The sequence below is a fragment of the Sturnus vulgaris genome, chromosome Z, assembly GCF_052056855.1.
Source record: "Sturnus vulgaris isolate bStuVul1 chromosome Z, bStuVul1.hap1, whole genome shotgun sequence".
Taxonomy (NCBI): Eukaryota; Metazoa; Chordata; class Aves; order Passeriformes; family Sturnidae; genus Sturnus; species Sturnus vulgaris.
In genome coordinates this window covers 29,818,985-29,841,977 of record NC_142283.1, presented here as the reverse complement: position 1 = coordinate 29,841,977, position 22,993 = coordinate 29,818,985, and the positions used below count along the sequence as shown (strand labels likewise).

Here is a 22,993-nt window from a genome sequence, read left to right as displayed (position 1 = left end):
AAAAAGGAGGCTGCGTCCTCCGAAAATTTGAGAGATCCCAGGGGAATGTCCCATGGCCTCTCCCTTTATTCGAATAAAGCAAAAAGGACTCCTCTGTCTCCTTTTTGGACATAAACCTCTGGTATTTGTGGATTAATTTTCCTGACAACCTGGGGGAGGGAGAATCACAGAGGATTTTCCCTATGAGAACTTCCTCTGTAAGTTCATGGGACCAATTGGAGGCTGGTTGAGCCTGAGAAACTAATTAGAGAAGTTAGTTCGCTCCATGGAAACACATTTTGAAAGAGGTAAACTGGCAAGAAGCTCTCTTTTATTTCCTGCTTCGTTCAAGGTAATCAACCTAGCCCAGGCCTCTCGCCCAGGCCAGGCCGAGGTGGGCCCGGGGGGCGCTGGGCCCTGTTTGCAACCAGGGGCCCCGATGGGCAGGAAGAGAAGAGGCTAATTTTTTTAAATCTTGGCCCCCCCTTCTCCCCCCCAGGCCCACAGCTCGGCGGGACCCTGCTGCTGCCTCAGAACAGCCCACGCGGCCTGGTGGAGGTGGCCAGGCCCCCTGTCTGGGAAGCTGGTGTCTCCTGGCAGGGAGGAAGAGTGGCCATCAACAATGGGTGCTGTAGCTGAGCCCCAGGGAGGCTGACTGAAATCTTAGCCATTCCCCATCCTCACCCTCCCAGCACGGCCTGAGTCTTCTGAAATCCTGGTCCAGCCCCTGCTATTTCTGTGTGAAACTTTAACACTTTTAGTGCTCTGATAAGACTTGCAAACCTCTAATCTTCCTTTAAACAAGAGGGAAAAACAGGGGACATGCATGAAAGTCAGTGAAGCAAGATAGAAAGAGATTAAGGAGATGCTGTGAAGATGGCTGAAAATCCTTTTGTAAGCTGTAGGGTGGACTCTACTGCACTGAAAATTCCTATAAACCATGGAGAAAGGCATGGGGAGTTGGAATGTTCCATTTGATAAATCGTTTAACCAAAAGCACCTGTGTTAAGAATCCTTTGCCCCCAGGAGAAAAGGGGATCTCTATTTCTGGAGATGAAGCATGAACAGAGAGAAAAAGAAATAAAGAGAAATTTTGCTTTGGAACAGTTCATTCTTAAAACTAATATCCCATGAGTTTAACATGGCCCACGAGCACAGCTCTGGGAAGGCTGTGAAGCTGGGAGGAGTGTCATAGTTGCAGATTCCTGGGTGGCTGCTATTCATGAAAGTGAAGTCAAAAGAAAACTGTTTCTTCTTTCCCCTCTTGGGAAAGAAATCCCTATAGCCAAAAAGAGGAAGCTCCTCTCCCTGAAGTGAACTGAATAAAATTATTTAAGTGGGAAACTGACTGAAGTGTCTTTGTATGTTGTTGTTAAGAAAGAATAGAAGGAGGGAAGAGAGAGTAGTCTGAAGATCTTATTCTAAATTTACTATTTTCTTTTTTCTTTGTGTTATTAATAAAGTTTTTATACCCTTTTAAGTTTTAGGCCTGCCTTGCTCTTGGTTCTGTCTCACAACCGAAAACGAGTATATTTAAATTGGCAAATCAAAATTATAACACATGAGGTTCTAATGAATGGCATGATGACAAATTTTTCTGTGTATCAAACCAGACTATGGTAAAACACAGACTTTACAAATTTAAAAATAGAGTACTGAGTTCTTAGGAGATTGAAAAGCAAATATTCTGAACTGTGAATAAGTCATTTTTATAAAACCCGTAAGAAATCTTAAATTTAGAGAGGAACTCAATTTGAATGCAAGATTTATTGCAAATTTTGAACACAAATTTCATCAAAATGTTCACAGGTTACACAAAAGACAAATTCTGACTGAAGACTATTATTTGCAAGTATCACATAAATAGCTAAAGCAGTTATGAGTTTAAAGTCTGTGGATCAAGGCTTGGATTCTCTGAACACATAAAAGTCTCATAGCAGCTCCCAAGGTTCTGCTGATTAACCCAGTAGGATATTAATTAAGGAAACATCTGCTATCCATACTCAGCATTCTTTTTCACCAATTAGAGGAGATCTGGATAATTCAGACTTCTGAAGCACATATTTTTTTCTTTCTTTTCTTTTCCCCCCTTCTTTTTCTACTGAGAATTAAGTCTGTTCAGCACTGACTGAAATAAGCCAGTTTACTACTAAAACACACTGCAATACCTACTGGAAGCAGGAGAACTGAAGGAAAAAGAAGATTATCACTTTAAAATTAGTTCAAGCTAATCTGACCCAGTTTTTTGTAGCTGTTGGATTCTCAAGCTGACATCTTCCTGTTCCTGTACTAGAAGAACAAACGGTTAACTAGTCCCTTCCCAGAGAAAAAACTCTGAAGCCAAGCAAAGCAGCCAAACAATTCAGAGGACTTCCACCAAAAAAAAAAAAAAAAAAAAAAAGAGACTAGTTAAGGAGAAGAGGATTAATATTTTTTGAAGTTGAATACAAAGATGCCAAATTTAGAAATATAGTAGTCACTTTCCTTGTAGTGTACTTTACATGATCTTGTGGTGGTATAAAACACTGAAGGTGACATTTGCATGACTACAGTCAAAGGTACAGTGATGCTTCTGTGACATCTACTTTGCAGTGGTTTATACATTTCAATTAAATATATACCAGAGCTCATCAGATTAACAGCAGAACTCTTTTATCTTTCTTGACATAGCCTTACCAGTTTCTCCCCCTTCCATCCTGACTTCTCTAACAAAAGCCAGGCCAACACTGAAGCCATTATGCCTACTTAAAACTCGCAGAGACCTGTCATTCTCCCAAAGCTACCGTATCGTCTTCCTTACAGTCCATTTAGTTCCCCATTCTTTAACTGCTACAGTTTCCAGCATGTGGTCCTACACTGCCACAGTTATCTCTCCTTGGACTCTACTGAGATGCCAAAAACTCTAACTGACCAGTGGCAGACACTTCCCTTGTGCTTTCACACTCACTCTCTGTGAGAATATGGCTGGAAAATAGCCATTCAATTTTCATGTTTCAAAACTTAAAAACTTAAAACCGTAAAAATTCTGCTCTGCCATGATGCTTGAAAAAAATTGTCCATGGTTAAGCACCTGGTGTGCCAAGACCACTGCATACTGTGCCAGTCAATTTCCTCTTATTTTTAACGCTCGTCTTGCAAGACCAGCCATCTGTTTCTTGTTTTATGCCTTAATTGAAATCTTTTGGGTCGGGTTTATTTCTGTACATTTAGCACCAGCCAGACTGGGGTCAATGAACCCAGGCAGCCCCATTCAGTAGTTTATAAATACATCATATAGCCCTTCCTACTATAGTGGTGAGGATTGGGTATATTTTCCTTTGCCATTGCAATGGGAAGCAATCCAGCATTTTCCCCTCAGTTCATTTTATACATTTTTAAATTGGAGTCCAATAAATGCCAAAAATAATAAAAATTAAAAATTGTTCAAGTATTAGACACCAGGAAATAATAACATTTATGAATATAATTGATTGCTGAATACCAAATAACTGCATTGAACCTTTCTCCCCTATGTAAGAACACTGAATACTAAAGCAATCTATGATACATTAGGTTTGTTTCTTAATTCTTAATTACCACTGAGAGAGATTACATGTTGATCTGTGATTATCTTTAAGACTAAGTGAAAGTAGAGAAGAACTGGAATAAAATTATAAAAATTGCAAGCATTGAAAGACATATGTCTAAGAGGGCTTAATTTCAGTAGTTGCAGTATGACCTGCTTTGGATCAGTGGAAGATCTACAACATACTCATGTAGATTTGCCCATTACAAAACTCATGTAGATTGTGCCCTCTGGGTGGCGCCATCCAATTCATTGCTGAACTGCAGGATATATCAAACATGCCAAACTTTTCCAAACTATCTGTCATTGCTGCCACTAAAGAGATGACTCTTTTTTCCCTGCTTGTTTCAGAGAGCCTTTGTCCTTCTACTTTGCAAAGTATGGACATGGCATATGGCAGATCATTTTGTGAATGGATGCTCTTATTACAACAGAAAAAAGTGAGACAGGGACTTTCACATATTCTTTTTACCTTAGAAAGCTTGATTGTAATTTTTCATTTGAGGTCTTTAACTGTCCAGAAACAGGTTAGCTATGGTGAAGCTATACTAACTGCTTCCCCTGAAAATTTTGCATTCCTTTAGGCAATATTAAGTACCTTTTACCACAAACTCTACTCCTTTTTGGAGTAGAATTATGTGTGTTGTGCACCAGCTCAGATAATTTCCTGACATTTGTTCATAGCCCAGTGTATTGCCACAGATATAAAGTGTTGGAATACTTACTTTATAAAGGCCAGAGAAAATTAAATATGTTGGTATTTTTCAGAATGGAAAAGTCTTTCTTATTCCCAGCCATGGAGAAAAGATGTAATTTTTTACAAAATTTCCCTTCTGAAAAAGAAGGCTGGAATGGATTTGAGTTTCAGAAGTTATATGCTGAAGAGATGGACTTAATCATCAGAATTTTGGCCTGGGGTGAAGAATGGTGATTAATCACCTAATCACATAATTTGCAGTATCTACTTATGTATACAATACTCTCCAATTTCTAAAATGGTCCTGTAGGAAAAATGGCAGTGCAGTACAGCTGCTATAGAGAAATAAACAAAAAAAATATACTGAAATTAAAAAAAAATAATAATAATAAAAAAATAAAAAGAGAGAGAGAAGTCCAAGTTAGTATCCAGGAGAGATGGGGAAAAAATAAAGACAAACAGCTGTTAGCCTGTCATTTTATCTTGCTGTCATTCTTGATTTATGAAATCCAAGAGAAAAACAGCTCTTAAATTTTTAAAAATCTGTCACTTAGATGTTTGCTGGGATTTCAGGTCACACTACAAAAGCTACCTTATTTTAAGAATTTTCAGAGGATTATTTCTCCCCCGTCTCTAGGTTCCCTCAGCTATCTGTTTTGAATGTGATATTCATGAAAAGCAGAGGCTAATAAAATTAATCAGATTCACCCTTGTACAAAATTGTGCAATCTGTCACACATCCAAACACAAACAAAAAAACCTCACAACATGGTGCACAGTCCTGCAGGGTTTTCCTCAATCAAATCTTATTTCCCTAAAGACAACCCTAGAATACAGTTCATGTTATTTTACAAAAGCGATATGTACAATCCTTCACATCTGGAGTACTCTGATGCAGAAACTTAACAATACCAAGTTATGAGGTGCTTGCTGTATTAACAAATGTCTGCTAGGGATTTATAGGAGAAAATTTAGCTTTGGCAAGATTGATAAGAAAGTACTCACCTCAAACATTCATCTTTCTGTGGGTAGATAGAGACTAACAAACATTATCAACAAACTTGCCCATTGCTGATCTAAACCAACGATTGAGCTCAGAGGTGAAACCCACTGTGCCAACAAATAAATTTTCCTATCCTGGATTCACAGGTTGCAGAATAAAGGAATTAAAGCTACGATTCATTTTGGCTTGTTCATAGTGCTCTGTATGAGAGCAGTGGCTGATGAGCAGCCTATTTCAAACACAAGAACTTTGAACCAAAATAAATACAGATCACTTCAGTTATTAAGAGAAAATATAAACAGTCACTAGACGAGGGGATGATTTTTCTATCATATTTTACTATTCTCTAAAATGTCTTGATTTTGTTTGATTTTTCCCCAGGAAGTGCCAGAAAGCTATCTGTCAACAACTTTCAGGTTTCTTTTACAAAGCTACAGATTTTTCAAGATTGTGCACCAAAACAGAATTTGTGATGACTTACACCCACTCATGCTGTATGTGCAGAGGGAAATCTAAACAATGAAATTATATAATACTATATACATATACATATACATATACATATACATATACATATACATATACATATACATATACATATACATATACTTCCTTTTCTGACCTGCACTGCAGTGCTTTATGAACACCCAAGAGTATGAGTTGTTTTGTACTGAGTATTCTCTGCAGATTTTTATAATCTAGAGATTACAAAAATATTACAGCTCACCTCAAAACAAACAAACAAAACCCACCAAAACCAAACAACCCTCCCCAAAAACAAACAAGCAAAAAACTCTAGTTCCTGGCAGTAACAGGCCCAAGAATGCTTCTATTCATTTTCTGAAGACCAAGGTGTTTTCCCATGTGGTTCACTGACAAAAAGTTTTATTTCCAAACTGTGAAATTTGTGTGAGGCTTGGTCAATGGAAAAACACCACACTATTTCCTTTTTGCCCAGATTACATATCAATATATCCCTTTTTATCTATGGTCCACAGTGATACAAAAAAGTGAAGAAGCAAGTCTACTTCTGCTTACATGCACCAGATTTGATCACCTGGTAAGGGGAGAAGCAGAACTGGAAGTTTCCCTTCAGAAACCTCTTGGTTCTGGTTTTCATCAATTATTAGTCAATTGATACTCAAAAGGACCCACGTTGTTAGGCTTTTCCTTCATGTGATGAACGAATGCTGCTGAAGAAGTTAAACTGCGAGTTCACACAGATAAGCTGCCAAATCTAGCTAAGTAGATGAGAATTTCTTAGCCAGCTAAATGGAGTCATTCAGCACACAACTAGCGTAAAAGATTCAAACTTGCCCTCAGAACTTACTGGGGGTATTTCTGGATTTCTTGGAAAGAACCAAGAACTCCTTCTGTTTTCTATATTTCATCCTTCTCAGGCGTCTCCATCACCAATATTTGGCAGTATCACCATCAATAACAATATCAATATAAATTTTTCCATTCAGAATGGCACTTTAAACCACCTAATTTTATCTAACATTTCTGTCTAACACAATAATCAGAAGAATATGTATCATATATGCACTTCCTGATATGTAGAATATAAGAATTTGAACTCATTTCACTGCTTGGGTTTTTTGGTGAACATAAATAATTTGCAATATTATTATATTACTAAAATAGTAAAACAAAAAATCGGGTTAATTATTTGAATTTCTGTCAATGATTTGACTGATGCCTAAGTTGTTCTTTGTTTTGGGAAAGGAGAGGAGGTTAAAATCTTAATGTAATATCATAATGTAATCTTATATTACCAGAATTATTGTGATGAATTGAGCATATTGTATTAAAAGCTACCATTACATCTAAAGTGAGTCAAAATCGTAATTCTGACTGAAAGTGATGTGTGGTATTCAACAAAAAAGGTTACAATTCTTATATTTCCCTTCTATCTTAAAACAATATAAACTTTAAAATTGTATAATCAGCAAGCCATTGTCATTAAGGCACGCATGATGTTAACCTATTCTTGCCTCTACTGTGTTGCATGACAGTTTAAGGTCTGTCTGTTAGCAGAGGCTGCAGTCAGCTGTTCACCATTGGTTTCAGATTGGCACAAGATTGATGGATCTCAGGGCCAGCACTGCCTATGCTGACAAGCACAAAATAAAATTAAGCTAGGAAAAGCCCAGATCCTCAAAATCTCCATATTCATGTTTGAACTTTTGACTATTATTGTATCAGGCTATAAATTGATGCTCTTTACCTGACCCTGGTCAAGAGTGGAAACTTCAATGTTCAAAGGGAAATGACCATGCCCGTTTCCCTGTCTTAAATGTATTTCATGCTTCTGTAAGCTGGTTGGGTCAGAAAAAGAAAAATTATTAAATTCACAGTGTACCTTGAACTGTTGGGATGTGCACCAACTTAATTGACAGCACCAAAGCACTACTTTCTTTGAAATATGATGGCCTAACTATATAACCTGTACAGAAGTAAAGTCTCTCAGATCTTTCAGAGTATAATTCTTCCCTCTCCTTTTCTTTCCTTTCATATGTGCTTCCAAACACCCATTCAATGCTGGAGAAATTTGTCCATGTGACAGGAAGATTCAGTCTCTGCAGCTACACTGCAAGAGGCACCACACCACTGCACCTCCTGTGCTGGATAGGGGTGAGAACTGCAGAGAAAACACCTTCCCTTTCAAAGAACAGACTGGTATTCAGTTTTTTCATTACTATTATTTTTGCAGCTCTGCTCAGTCCATCATAATGCTGTTAAAAAACATAAAGCAATTTTAAGCCATGTTATTGCTTTTGTGTATGCTCGTGTACTTTTGACTCTGAATGCTTCCTTTAAAAACCAGGATTGTGATGGATTTTTTTCCATAGCTATTTCTTTGTGGACCACTGTTAATCACAAATGTAATTGTATTCTCAACTAAAATAAATATATTCCATTTGAAAAACTGTTATGCTCCCCTCCCTTGTCCCTGTGCCTGCTACCACAAGTAATTTTCACAAAATTGGTTTTTTGAAGGGTTGTTTGGTGGTGGTTGGGGTTGTTTGTTTGGGTTTTTTTTAATCTAAACACGTTCTTCCAAAGCTGTCATTATAAAACAGAAAGGTTTTTTCACCATGTTATCATTATTTGCTGGCATTATCTAATTGGATTGAAAAGAACTTACAGAACCAGAAGTTAGTATAAAAATGTATATAGCAATAGTACCCATAGAATGTAATACGTAATGCCTTCTAACGTCTCCATGACACATCTCCTGGGCATGAAAGAAGTTTGTCTATTTTGTGAATTTAGGTCTTAAGTACCTAATTTTACCAAAAATTTAGTAGTCCTCTGATTTATAAACAATGGATTCCTTAAAAATTTCTATACTTCCATACATCTCATCTTGCCCAAACCAAGCAAGCTCAAAAGGTTCATAGTCTTGCTTCTCACTGAAGGTCTTTATTAACTTAAATACATGGTAGAGAAGCAAGGCAGAGACCCCACTACTCCCAACCACATGTAAGTTGCAGGGACAATTTTTAAGTTCCACATTTGGGGGTTTTTTAATATGTAATAGTGGATGAGAAGGTAAAGGCAGTAAGTGAATTTCATTTCACAGGAACCATGTTTACTAAAAATCAAATTTTCCAATAGTAGTTAGACATATAGAAGATGCAACCCATTATTAGCTGTATTGAACTATACAGAAGAATTATCTCCTACACCCCTCTGCCACTCTTAAGAAAGGAGATGGGAACAAGCAGACATCAACAGGCACCAAACAGGTCAGAAAGACAGAGTTATTGATCAGAGGAACATCAGGACAGATAATGGAGAATTTTTTTTGCTATCTTTATCCTTCCGTTCTTTACTGTGTTGAGTGCAAGAAATATGGGGCTAACATGATGAGAGCAGCAAGGTCCGCTTCATGAGCATTTTGCATGGAACGTTTTCATTCAGACACAAACCTATGTCTTATGAAGCACTCAGCAGATATCTAGACTAATTAAAAAAAAGTAAAGGGAAAATATTTGCCTCTGTTTTTTGTTTTTGTTTTTGTTTTTGTTTTTGTTTTTGTTTTTGTTTTAATCCAGTATGATGTAGAGGTATTATTGATCAAATTTGTCTTTTTTGCTAGATATCTTAGGTTTCAGTAGAGGATTCCTGTAAATTGAAAATTGGTGATAGCTCTAATTTGGCTTCTGAAAATGTATAACATACATATTTCACAATGTGAAAAGCAACAGTACTGGAGGAAAGGCAGGGGAGGGCAACATGTTTACCATCACAGGAATATGATGAATGAATTAAACACTGAACTTTTGTAAGGCCAATTGTCATTTCATCAGGCTTACAACATTGAAAAGTTTCATTTAATACAACAAAAGTGCTGAGGGGAACCAGAGAAGGTTGCATAGATTTTGCATGGGAGCTCTCGCACATCCTTAACCATCTATTCTCACAAAAGCTCCCTCTTTCAAGGATATGACTTTCAGTACAAACTAGAAGAAAAGCAGTGCACAAGTAAGTGCAGTGGTATGAAAGCATATTTTCTTCTAAAAAGGACCTGTTTCCCTGCAATTTACGGTTTACAGTAGCATAATACTCAATAGTAATACTATTACTACAATTTGTGATTACATTAAAGAATAGCAATATATTTGAAGGGATCATTTCCCTGTGGTTACTGTGCTGAAAAGAGAGAGAAAGGACAGTAACACACATGGACTTCTTTGGGGAAAAAAGGCCAACTTTATTGTACAGACAGCTGATATTTAAAATGTGTTACGTGCAGCTAGGACAGGACAGTAGTTCATTGGACAATTGGGAAAAACATCCATGGGACAGTACCTTAGGATGTATCCCATGGGAAAGACACCAGGTGTTAATCTTTATTATGAATTCTACTCTGTTTTTTACCATGTTATCACCTTGGGAGACTTCCTCCCTAACTGAAGCGGTAGTCAGCTTGTCAGCCTGGGAATGGACCTGAGAGTCAGGAGAAATCCAGGCCTGAAAAGAATTTCCAAGCTGTAATTCCCCAGGTCTCTAAATGTGTGTGTCCACATTTCCCTTAAACCCTCGATAGAGAGCTTTCTTTCATCAGACATCATCTTTCTGAAAAGGATTGGTATCTTTTCCCTAGTACCTTTGCAGAGTGAAGTTCTATAAGTTACATTTACCTCCTAATACTCTAAAATTCTATAAAGAAACAAACTTGACTGATTTGCTTTCTAGTGCTCTACTATCAAACATCACCATGTTTTGGCGAACAGCAATAACAATGTAAAACACTCCACAAGAAAGATCAAATCTAATGCTTTTCCTTTAGAAAAAGACTTGAAAACCACTTCTGTAGATTATCTTTTATCCAAAGAAAAAGCCATACATCATCGAAAATCCTGTCCATTCCCAGTCTTTAAAATTACTTGAAACATCAATAGCAGAGGTATTATCCCATATACTGTGCCAAATGGAAGTAACTCTATTCCACCCACCTATGATCTTTAGTTTAGTTGAATGGTTTGAGGTGTTTTCATATTCTGCACTAAAATGGTGCACAACATCCCTGCTCAGACTTATCCACCTTTTTTCCATCAGCAGTATGTTTCTGTGGAAATGTAAACCACTCCATTATCTGTTTAAAATTATTTGTGATCTCAGGTGCTATAAGACAGTGATTAAAAGCATTATTTAGTCAATTTAATACAGTGGGCAGGATCATCATCTGGGCTTTATGGCTTGCCAATGCTCCCAGTGACTCCAGCGAATGAGCCTACTTAAGATAAGAGGCATAAAGAAACCTTCAGCCTTTCACTTATTTAACAACCAAATAAATAAGATACAGGAAATATTGAAAAGGTTTATGCAGACAAGTGAGAGAACCAGAATTATTCTCGCCAGCCTTTGCCTACCAAATACATTAGGAAGTTTCTTTACATCTAGTATTAGAGAGCAGAATTGGACCTCTAGCTACTGTCTCCAGAAAGTCACTCAGTGGGAATGAATGTAGCTCCACATGAGATGACACAAGAATACATATGTTGTGCCAGGCTATCACTAAGCTTCAGATGGGTTATCAGGGATGATGCCAGAGAACAGATGCTGCCGAGAGCAATGAGTTTTGCCTGTAGAAAGAAGGAAGTTACTCCAATCAAGCATAACCTACAATGCTACCATGATTTTGAAAAGGTGCCTTCTGTGCTGCAGGGGCCTTGGAGATGATGGGCTGAGGGCAGAGACAATAGCTCATTAACTGTTTCTCTCCAGTGTATACCAAAAAATTGGTTTTAATTGAAAATTTTCCCAACTACAGAGAAAATGATCTGAAAATAACTCTTACTTCTTTTACTCCCTCCCCCTTTCCCTCCCCCATTTCTTCAAATTTCTTGGCTTTAATACTTTCCATACTCCTCTCTCTGCTTCCCCCTCTCCCACCTCTCACCTCCTCCTTCTCCAATCTGTCTTCCCCGCCTCCCTTGGCAGGCTCTTTAGCTTTAATTCAGTAGTAAAAAGGCTGAATCAAAACTTGTATAATCGGCTTGAACCAACTTTCATTCCATGGCAGAAAAGGAGAAGAGGCTAAGAACAGCCCAGATTTGATCTTACATCCACGGGAGTGAGCACAGTGACCTACCAATATTTCCCCCTCACACAGATATATTATTTGCCAGGTGTTGAATGTTACCTGCATAGTCAAGAGCAGCAGTAGGGGAATCTGAGTGACAGATATGAAGCACCACAGGGCTGTTCCTTAGGCCCTTCTCACCTGAGACATTTCATTAATGCTGTCATCTGAAACCCAAAACATAGAAGCTGCTTTAGCTTTAGTGGAAGGCAAATTTCAGAGACGAAAAAGCAGAACAAGGTAAGGAAACTAGACAGATAGAAGTATGAAAAAGTGGAGAAAGCCCAGTTTTATTCTTTGTATCCAAAGCAGCTCAAGTTTGGCTTACATAAGTGCAGAATATGCAGACAGGCATTATAAGAAGTCTGCCATGCAGGGGAGAGCAGAAAATGTCTTGATTAGCCTGATAAAAATGCTGATATGTGCTAAGACTGCTGAATCTAATTGTATAGAATGACCACAAGTCAGGGAGAAAATCCATCAGTGCTAGTAGACAGTATTAACACAAAATCAAGTATAAACAGGGCATTGGCCAGCTTCAATTATTCACCCTGAATAATTCCCATTATGCTGAGACGAGTAACAAGAGTTTCTATAACCAAGTAACCCCAATGCCTGATCTAGCAGCTGGCTTGTCATAGGAGGATCACAACCTGATATTGATCCTGACTCAAATAATTTGGTGTAATGAAGTTTAAGTATCAGGATAATGCAAACAAGAATCAGCAAGTGGTAAGAAAGCAATGACTAAAACTGCGGGAAATGCTTTAGATACCACTGTCCTTGCTATAAACCAGTATGAGCATGAGGAAGAAGTTATTTATTCTGCTAGTGGCTGTGCACTGGAACAGATTGCCCAGAGAGGTTGTTGGGTCTCCTTCAGAGAAGGTACTGAAGAACCGTCTGGGCACAATTCAGTGCCATGTGCTCGATGATGACTCTTCTTGAGGCAGGGAGGTTGGATCAGATGGTTAACCATAGTCCTTTCCAACCTGAACCATTGTAGGATTCCGTGATTTTCTAAGATTTTGGTAGAAAAAGGGAGAAACAAGTTTTACTTACTTGAGATAATTGCATTGGCTTTAACTTAAAAATTAAAAAGGAAAATAAATATGCTTCTTTATATAGCAAATAAAAGAAACAAAACCACTACACAGATTTTTCACTGTGCCATGGGGAGAAGAATCAGGCTGATTTTTTCTCAAAGGTTAGCATCACACCATTTGAGTTTCATGTAATCTAAAAAAAAGTTGCATGTTATGTGTTGGAGCCCAGGTACTTGTTCGCTTTAAACTACTTCCTTTAAGGTAAATGGTAAAATTAGAAATACAGACTATATGAATTTATTCTGGCTGTTCTTGGTTTTGTTGCTTTTTCCCCAGCAATGTAAGGGTTTAAAAATAAATCAGCCATACTGCGTTGCTTGAGAAAAAACTTATATACAACTTCTAAAGAGACTTTTTTTAAAATTAATCCTAGGATTTTAAAATCTGCAAAGCATGGTAGGGGGTGCACATATATCTTCACATGCAATGAAGCCTGATACTTGTACAAGGCTCAGTTTTAGCTGTAAGTGAGACTACAAGGACCTTCCATCCTCTGGGACATGGGACATGCACCAGAGCAGCAGTCCCACACATATCTCACATCCTCACCACACACAGCTACGTGTGTTTTGCATATAAAATATTCAAATTACACATACTTTACAAAGCAGATTAAAGTTTTTACAAAGTTGCAGTCAGTGTCACAAATATTGCATATTATCACACTTTTCTTTTTGTTTGGATTTTGCTACCAATCCATCCTTGCTGTGTGTAGTGATAATATGCAAAACAAACCCATTGTGATCTAAGGGAAAATAAAACAACTACAGCAATCAGAAAACACTTACTTTAGGTCCCGTCATCCAATGAACAATGCTGATTTTTTTGAGACCGATATTTAGGACACCATTTCCAACCACTTTTCCCTGATTTCTTCTTAAAACATAAGAAAAAAACCTCTTAAAAGGTAGGAAAGTTTCATGTCAATGTTTAATTAATTATTGACAACTTAATTAAAAAAAAAATAAAAAAGAACTAAGGAAAGCAAAGACTTTGACTACATCCAGTTATTACAAGGGGTTGTTTAATTGCAAAGAAAAAGCCAAAAGTTGCATTCATTTAATCTCCTTCTCCCATGTTTTCATCTCCTCTTGTGCATACACATCCACCCTTCCCACAGTGAGTGTACATGGGACATTGGAATTAGTATTAGCTCAGTATGGAAGCTTTGATGTCTGGTACTTATCAGAGCTGCCAGCAGAGTGACACTACTTACCGTAATACAAAGACTATTTTCCATCTATTCAACCCACTTCCAATAATCTTATATCAGTGTCACTAAGAAGATTGTGCCTTCCAAAAGAAGGACTTGCATCTCTCAGGATTAGCTCTTTCTCTCCGAGGACTGAATGTCATTTCTGAGGCTTTTTTAGAATTTTTATCACATGAAAGTAAGGATTAAATGCAATCAAATGAAGAGAAGTCAAAACAAACAGGCCAAATTAAAATGAGTAGATAAACTAGAATTCATGCTCCTACTACATTGTTTCTAGAGGGGAGAACTTGGCTTTTGTAGAATGGCATGTTTTGTAGCAGTGAAATTGGGACTTCATCTTTGAACATATAAAAGATATTGCACTTTGAATTCAAATGTACAAATTGCAGCAGTTGAACATTAACTCCTTTCTCCTGGAAAATTCATTGCAATGCACTGTTCTATGAGATAGAGCTGCATTTAAAACTATAAATGGTGCTACATATGGACACCAGAAGACTATGAAGGTAACATATCCCTTAGAACCTGTGTCTCCATTCTTGTACCAGTGCCCATAGCAAGCATGATTTTCCTTTGAATGGGTTGGTGGGTCCAAGGAGAAAAGGTGCAACATAATTTTCCAAACTTATTCTTCTTGGTGTTACAGGAGCACAATGCTAGGTGCTATAGGGAAAAAAAATCTGGAACATTTACAGCAGAGAGACACCAAATAGGATGGATAAGTAACTTCCTATAGTGATATAGCAATATAGAGATTGAGATAAGTACAAAGCAAAGGTCAATCCTAGTCTAGCAGTTCCCTCCTCCCCCCTCTATTCCCCACCATGGACTAATTTTTAAGGCTGTATTACCTGTAAATGTGGGAACATTTTGTGTAGAGGAGTGCTGCTAAAAGGCTATTTAAAAGAACAAAAATACCATATGCTTCCTGGATTAATTTTAAAGCCTCATTAAGGTCAACATAAAAGACTCAGATATACTAGTGATTTGGCATGTACTTTCACTTGATTAGAGAGGGGTGGTATTTTTGTAAACAAAATTGCTAATTTAACCCAGTCCTGAATAAACTTGTGTGTAAATATTCTGAGCTGCAATATTGCTGTACCTTGGGAGAAGAAATGCCAAACACATGCTGAGTTTACTAATCCTAAATAATGATGGCACTTCATTTATGAATAAAACAGAGAATTAAGAACTTCCTAAGCAGTTTCCGACCAAACTGGCAGCCAGTTCAACAAACTGGCAATTCAAAACTGACACAGAGTCTGTGTCAGAAAGGGTGTGTAATGTTGTTCTTGTTAATAGAAAATTATGTTAAAAATAAGGTTAACACCTTCAAATACTGTCATTTTATTCTTACTATTAGCTATAAAATATGTGAGAAGCAAAGGCTGAGAATCTACCCTGAAACATTCCAGTGATACCAAATTTAGTTCCAATATCCATGAATACTAAAAAAAAAAAATTCATATATTAACCACATCCATATAAAATCTAAATGCATTATTTTACCCCAGTAATGATTCTGTAAATAAAATAGTATTGATGTTAGTGAACATATACTAAACTTTTTCAGTCTGGAAAAGATTTACTTTCAAATTGCTATCCAAAGACCTAATATTCCATTCTGAAAGCTCTGACATTTTTTTTCATGTTAACAGAGTTGGGTTCGTTGGTTTTTTTTATTTCAGTGACCAACAAATCAATGGGAAAAAAGTAAGAAAAATCATAATTTCTAATCTGACAGAGTGAACTGTTTTGCATAACATTACTTTGAAAATAATACATTCATTATTTGAAGAATAACATCTGCAGAAATTTCATTTAATCCCTCAGATCACAGAATCCTATTTGATGGAAAGAGTAAAGTAAGGACGGGCACATTTGATCCAACCGAAAGCACTTGTTCCTCTTTAACTCTGTTCACTGAAAATTTGTATTCATATCTTGATTTTAATAGGCAATTGAATCCAACTAATCTTAATTTTAAATCATCTTCAAAATGTACATTTTCAAGGTAATAAATACAATACTAAAGGGTAAAGGCTGGCAGGTTATATTAATAAATTTGATATTAGAGGAAAAAGCAGCAGACAAAATAGTAAATACATCTGTTCAACTTTTCCAACTTTCAAGTTCATGTGTCTATTTACAATTTTTAACAAAAAACAAAACAAAACAACAAACAAACAACAACAAAAAAAAACAGCAAAAAGCCCTGTGAAAATCCAGTTTTCAGTCCTAAAACAGACCTTACTTTCAGTCTAAAGAATGTTGAGTGATAAAAATTTTTAACTTAAAAAACACCAATCAGTAACAAATGTGAAACTTTCCAAAGGGGCATCGTGATTTGTTACATTGTTTATAAGACCACTCTCTTGTAAATTTTTCTGTATTTTTCCCCATCTAATTATTTAACTGATGTTAATTTAGGATATATTCATTTGCTGCCAGAATTTGTACCCACATGTCAAAGCTATGCTACTTTATTCACAAAAGAATAATTCTTCCCCTGTAAGATATTTGGGTGAAAAGCATTATGCAAGTGAATTTCACTTAAACTCAAGAATATGTGAATGTTGACAGGCCCTCAGGAAAATACTTCAATAGACCTACTCTATTGACTATGCGGTCTAATCTATTACATCCCACTAGAATCTCCTAAGATGCCATTCAGAGTATTATGACACCTGATTTGGAGGAATTCTCAACCACTGGGAAAAATATAACTACCTTCATAAGGCTGAGTTTAAAACATCTTGAATGCAAAGTCAGTAAGTGTCAGCTATGTAGCTTGCTATCAGGAATGTACTAGCAGTAGGAGCTGTGGCAGGTCAATCTTTCCATGATGGCAAAAGCTCCATTCTCCCTCATCACCTGGCATTTGTGTGACATTTCCCATCTAAAGGTCTTTGATGAAAGATTCTGCCTGGAAAGACCACAATATCTTTTCTAGTATTTTCATTTTCTGCTATCTCAGTCCTAATAAAGGTTTAAAATCTTCTTCAGTTTAATGCTTACTTTTTTAATCTGCTTTGTCACAAACTTTGTTATAAAATTTGTCAACCTTCTCGCTAAGACACAAAATTGGTGTATTATCAAACCCTTTGTTACAGTAATATCGTCCAAAGCTACATAAGCCCAAACCACTCAGTCCTTCGTAGCAGATCATATTTTCTAGATCTTCAATCACTGTCTCACAAAGACCCATACTAAAAGCCATTAACCCAGACTTTTATAGAGAAAAGCACAAATAATTGGACTTTACTTCCACTACAATGCCATTAGACATGTTTTCTTCCCCTGTTTTACACAAGCTTTTTTCCAGTATAGATTTGCATTTTTTCTCCCTTTTTCTTTCTCATTTCTTTCTCATTTCTTTCTCATTTCACAATCATGCAGGCAACTCATTCCAGCTGCAAATGATCCCACAGCCCTGTATCATACAGATATAAGGCATGTACAGATATTTAACCTTGCCCAAATATAGATGTTTATACTTGTTGCATTGCATCAACAGTAGACTTGGCATCATCACAAATTTTCCAAGATTCTTTCTGTTTCTGAATTCCAGGCTGCAGGACTTCTTCAACCTCCCTTGCCATGAAGAAAGCTAAAAAGACCACGACGGTCATCCAGCATTTCAGAGTTTCTGTTAATGACAGATCAAAGAGTGATCCTTACAGAAACTTGTTTTGACAGAAATCATCTGAACCAGCTTTGAGTGTGATTTTGCAAATAGAATTTTGCCTTTTGTCTTATCCTTTAATTTAGATCGATTGTAAGGAGCTGTCAAAAGCCTTAATATGCTAATGATATACATCTATGACAATTAACATGCTTTTAAGTGCCAAACCTCTAACCAAATACTTGACTACCTTATTTTGGATCAGAAAATCGGGGAGAAAAATATCTGATTCCAAACTATTTGTTAAATTATGAATCTGAAATTATTTTTTTCCTTGTAAAACTGAAGAGGAACAAATTTTAAAAATAAAAATACTTCTTCCAATAATTTGTATGCTCTTGTTCTCTGCAAGGAATCAGAAAATTGCTGATGACATCATCATAAGAGGGAGATGCAAAAGAAACACTCAAAATGTACATAAAAATGTAAAGAACAGATTTTAAAAGAACATGAAGGTTTCTAATTGAGCATGTTCCAACAAAAGTTCATGGTAATAGGAGGTTGACAGGAGGGAAAAGAGAGGTGAGCAAACAACTTAAAGGCCATACATCACAGAAAAGCAGAATATACTATCACAGCATGAACAGGCAATGCCTCACAGGAACGCTTATTTTTCTGAATGTACCTAAGACAAAGAATAAATACATAAAGAATAGAACATAAATGATTTCAATGTTAAAAACAAAAATAAAAAAGAGCAAAAGAACAACATAGCTTGTAATAGTCTGATCAGTCAGACTATCAATCAGTACAGTAGCAAAGGAAAAATAAATTCATATGCAAAAATATGCTAAAAGTGCAAACAAAAAAAATATATTTAAAACACAATTAACACACATTTAGGTATTGCTTTCAGATTTCTTTTTGATGAAAAGTAAATGAATATGAAGCAAGGACCTGTTCTTTTTAGGCAAATCCCAAAGGCATTATCAGATCTTGTTGAATTTAATCTTCGTCAGCCTTTAAAAGATTGGGTGAGAATATTGTGTTTCCCATCGACATACTCGCCCAGAAGCACAGGAAATCACTGGGCTCACTTAGCCATTATGTACATACAGGATCTATAGCAACACATTTGGGGTCTGTTCAGGAGGCTCTTTAACTAAAGAGCGGGCACAGTCTTGACTACATTTTGATTGCAACAGCAGACCTTCATCAGGGAACAGCAAGAGTCCCATCAGCTTTTTTTCAAGGAATCCATAGTTTTCCCCTTCCATCCTCTGCTTAATTTAAATCATGCTAACTTTAATGCCAGTGTAGCTCTTAATACTCCTTTGGACATTGACCTGTAATTTTTGAAAGAATGTCTTTGCAATTCTCTGGAGCTATATAAATAATTGACAGCAATTAACTACTGCTTCACCTGCCCAAAGAGTGAAGACGGTGATCTCTTACCAGAACTGGAAAATTACTGAAGGCTTTACTTCAGACAAGCTCTCCAAAGGATGTTTATGTATTCCTTTCTGTTGTGTTTTTTTTGTTGTTGTTGTTTTGCAAAATATGTATATTAAATGGTACTTTCTGCAGCAAAAATATTTCATTAATTTTCAGAGATTTTCAAAGGTGCAAGCAACAGCTAGGCTTCTAACATCAATTTGCTGCTGTTTATAATTCCCGCTTTTAACAATCAGCACAGTTCAGAGTTTGGAATGATAATTCTTTTTTTAGGTCATAGGTTGGACTTGATGATCTCAAAGGTCTTTTCCAACCTAGTTCATTCTGTGATGCTGTGTTTCTGTGATTCTTATTTTACTTATGAGGAGTGCCAAGTCTAAAGACACCACAGAATCTCACACTCATTCACACAACCCCATTCTAGACGTGAGCATTTTTTAAGCAGGTGACAAGGTTCAGCCTCTTACCAGCAAGAACTTTTCTTCTATGTTTGCATATTCTAATGCAAGAAGATGTTATCTACAATTTTCTTTTGCCACAACATGATGCAAGTAATTCTTGTTTAGAACAACAGCTGAGTTGTTAGGAAAATAATCCAACGCTGTGCAGAAAGAATAAAACAGCATCTATTGGTGGTCAAAATTCCAATCTCTAGGCCCTCTTGCCTTTCTTGTCAACTCTTGACCAGACAGATCTTTTAAGCACAGGTATGGCTGGCATGCCTATCAGGGCAACTGAAGCTTGAGACTGAAGAATTCCAAGTTTTTTCAGTAATTAGACCTAAAAAAATGTGTATTCTCATGAAAAATACAATAAAAGAAAAAATATTATACTCTCCTGAATTATTTCCTGTATGTTAATTTTGAGAAATGCTTGCAACCCTCCAGTACTAAAGACCAACAAAAGATAGATGCAGAGTTATTTTAATTGCTTTGAATGAAGAATAAAACCCTTTGGTATCTTTGAGGGTTTGGTGGGTTTTTTCCCTTTTTTTTTTTTTTTCCTTAAGCAAAATTTCTGCGTTGGTGTAAGGCAGACTTTCCAAGCTTCAACAAACCAGATGGCCATCCAAAAATGTGCTATGAAATTTTATAGGAAGCTAAGAGCTGAACCCATCTAAGGGAGAGATTTTTCAGAGATTCCAAACTTTTAAAAACAAATATTACTGCAACATCTTATGTATCTACACTTGAACTGCAACGAGTCAATAAATAACCACAGTGATAATTACCTAAATTCTATATTTAGAAGGAACAGAACACATGCAATAAACAATAGCACATTGTGATATTAATGAAGCACTTGCTTCCTCTAAATGTAGAAATTCAGCAATTATCACCAGAACTGGCATGTATAAAAGTGTCGGTGACAGTTTTAAAAAGGCATATTGCTTATATGATAGACCAGAATGCATGCTTTGGACCCAGTGCATTCTCTTATGAAGGATTGATTCAGTGACACAGTCGCACACTGAGCCAAGCTTATGCTCAGCACAGCATCGGCTCTGGTAGAGAGGAAGAGGTTATTGCAAGCCTTCCTTCTGCTTGCCCCAACTATGAGTTGGCCAGAGGCCAACTCAGCCATCAGCACAAATTAGAACTGCTATAAAGATGTTATACTTTACACCAGCAGGTTTGGACCCCTGAGGAGTGCACCACTCAGGCATCAGAGCTTGTGTTGAACTACAGACCTTTCCCATCAAGTCTCTGCCAGACTCCTTCCCTGCTAAAATGTGTCTCCGTGATGCTCTCAGGCATTTCCTCCACACTTTTAAACCCTGTCAGAAAAGCTGGCAGGGCTAGGCACACCAAGTTGAAATGTCTCTCAGTCTCAAGACTTGCCCTCTTGAGCTATAGAGTCACTCTTAGTAATTCTCCTTTGTGGCCAAAGATTTGGCCTGAAGACCTGCTGTCAAAGAAATACTTCCAGGCAGCTTGCTTTTTCAGACCTGCATCCCTGGCCTCGTGTGCACACAGAAGCAAGCTGCTCTGATGTCTGCACACTGCACTGTGCCTCTCCAACCCACCTTTTTGTCCTTAACTCTATCCATCTTTTTTCCTAGGTGAAAAATATCCTGCTTTTGTTTTTCCTTAGACTTCTACACGCAGTCTGGTTTCCTACAATCCTATTGTATTTCCCTCACAGAAAGAAAATAAAGCTCACAGAATATAGGAAAGTGATCATTTACCACCTGGCTAACTGCAGGGTAGAGTTTTGTCTTTCCACTCTATTACAGGCCAAGAAAAGTCAGCCACAGAGCATCAATCAGTGGACCAAGTCTTCTCTAATTCTCTGAGCAATGAAGGCTTCATACTCATGCTTCTCCTTCACACTATACTTGCTGTGCAGAAAGCACTATAGAACCGCTAGGAAAAATTTCTGTACTGGGTACTACCTGGCCAAGAAATCTACAGCATAGCCTGCAGGCACAGGTTATAAAAGAAACTTCATTTTAATCAAAAGGAAGTGTAGTCATTTCCAAATTCTAGAATTCAGTTGTTTGGTTCATTCGTCAGCATTCTGAATGTGTATATTCTGCAATAGAGGTGTAAGTGGTTACTGTAGCTCTGCTCCTCTCAGTGCATCCTGAAAGATGAACAACTGTCCCAGGACTCCTGTTGGAGTCCTGCACACCCCCTGCACTCACACAGATGTGTGAAATGACTGCACACAGTCCTGATGGAGAGCATCAGAAGTCAGTCATGCTCCTTCAAACTCCATCTCTGCCTCAGGAAGTATCGCCAGAAGTTGACTCCCATTGCTTCAGGGGCATATTCACAGGCAGATGCTCCCAGTCTCAGGGAGATGACAACCATCACACATTGCCAGGATGGGAAGACAACTGAAATATTTTGGAGCATTATGGCACTGAACATACAGAAGATCACATGGAGAAGATAACATGCAAGGAAGAATTCATACACCAGCCATGTCAAAAAAGGAGATAATAAAAGTACTGCAGCTCATGCTTTTTTTTTTCTAAAACCTAATGCTTCCAGAGGACATGGGGTGCAGAAAGCTCTTCACAGGAATCTGCAGAGTGTCATGGTTTAACCCCAGCCAGCAACCAACTCCCACACAGCTGCTCGTTCACTGTTTCACCACTGGGATTGGAGATAAAAACTGGAAGGCTAAAAACCAAAAAACTCCTGGGCTGAGATGAAGACTGTTCAATAGGGAAAGCAAAAACCACACACACAAAGTAAACAAAGTAAACCAGGAACTAATAAATGCTTTCCAGAACTAATAAATGTCCAGAAGAGCAGAGCCCCATTACATGTAATGGTTACTTGGGAAGAAATGTCATCACTCCAAATGTGCTTTCTTCCTTACCACATTTTATATATTGAGCATGATATTATGTGGTTTGGAATATCCCTTTGGTCAGCTGGGGTCACCTGTCCCAGACGTATCTCATGTCTCATGCCTCCCAGGCACCCCGACCCTCCTCACCAGCACAGTAATTGTATGAGAAGCAAAACAGATCTTGGTCCTGTTCAGCAGTAACAAAAACATCTCTATATCATCGACCCTGTGTTCAACACAAACCCAAAACACAGCCCCCCATACCTGCTACTGTAAAGAAAATTAACCCTACTCCAGCTGAAACCAGTAAAAGAGACAGCCTAACCAAATTTTTAAGAGGAATAATTGCACTTTTTCTACAGAAACTTGTGGAGATTATAGTGTGCATGATTACATTCGCATCACTGAGATTCTAGATATGCTGATCTAAGTATCTGTTA

General features: G+C 37.3%; 1 long non-coding RNA gene across 2 annotated transcripts in view; it reads right to left on the bottom strand.

Moving 5' to 3' along the window:
• The window catches only part of LOC148219768 (uncharacterized), a 51,072-nt gene that overhangs the window by 5,778 nt on the left and 22,301 nt on the right, over window positions 1–22,993 (bottom strand). For both annotated transcript variants that reach the window (XR_015799316.1, XR_015799317.1), the window contains 2 exons: window positions 13,737–13,824; window positions 11,903–12,862 (listed from right to left, as the gene is read on the bottom strand). This is a non-coding gene — a long non-coding RNA (uncharacterized LOC148219768). The remainder of the gene's footprint in view (window positions 1–11,902; window positions 12,863–13,736; window positions 13,825–22,993) is intronic.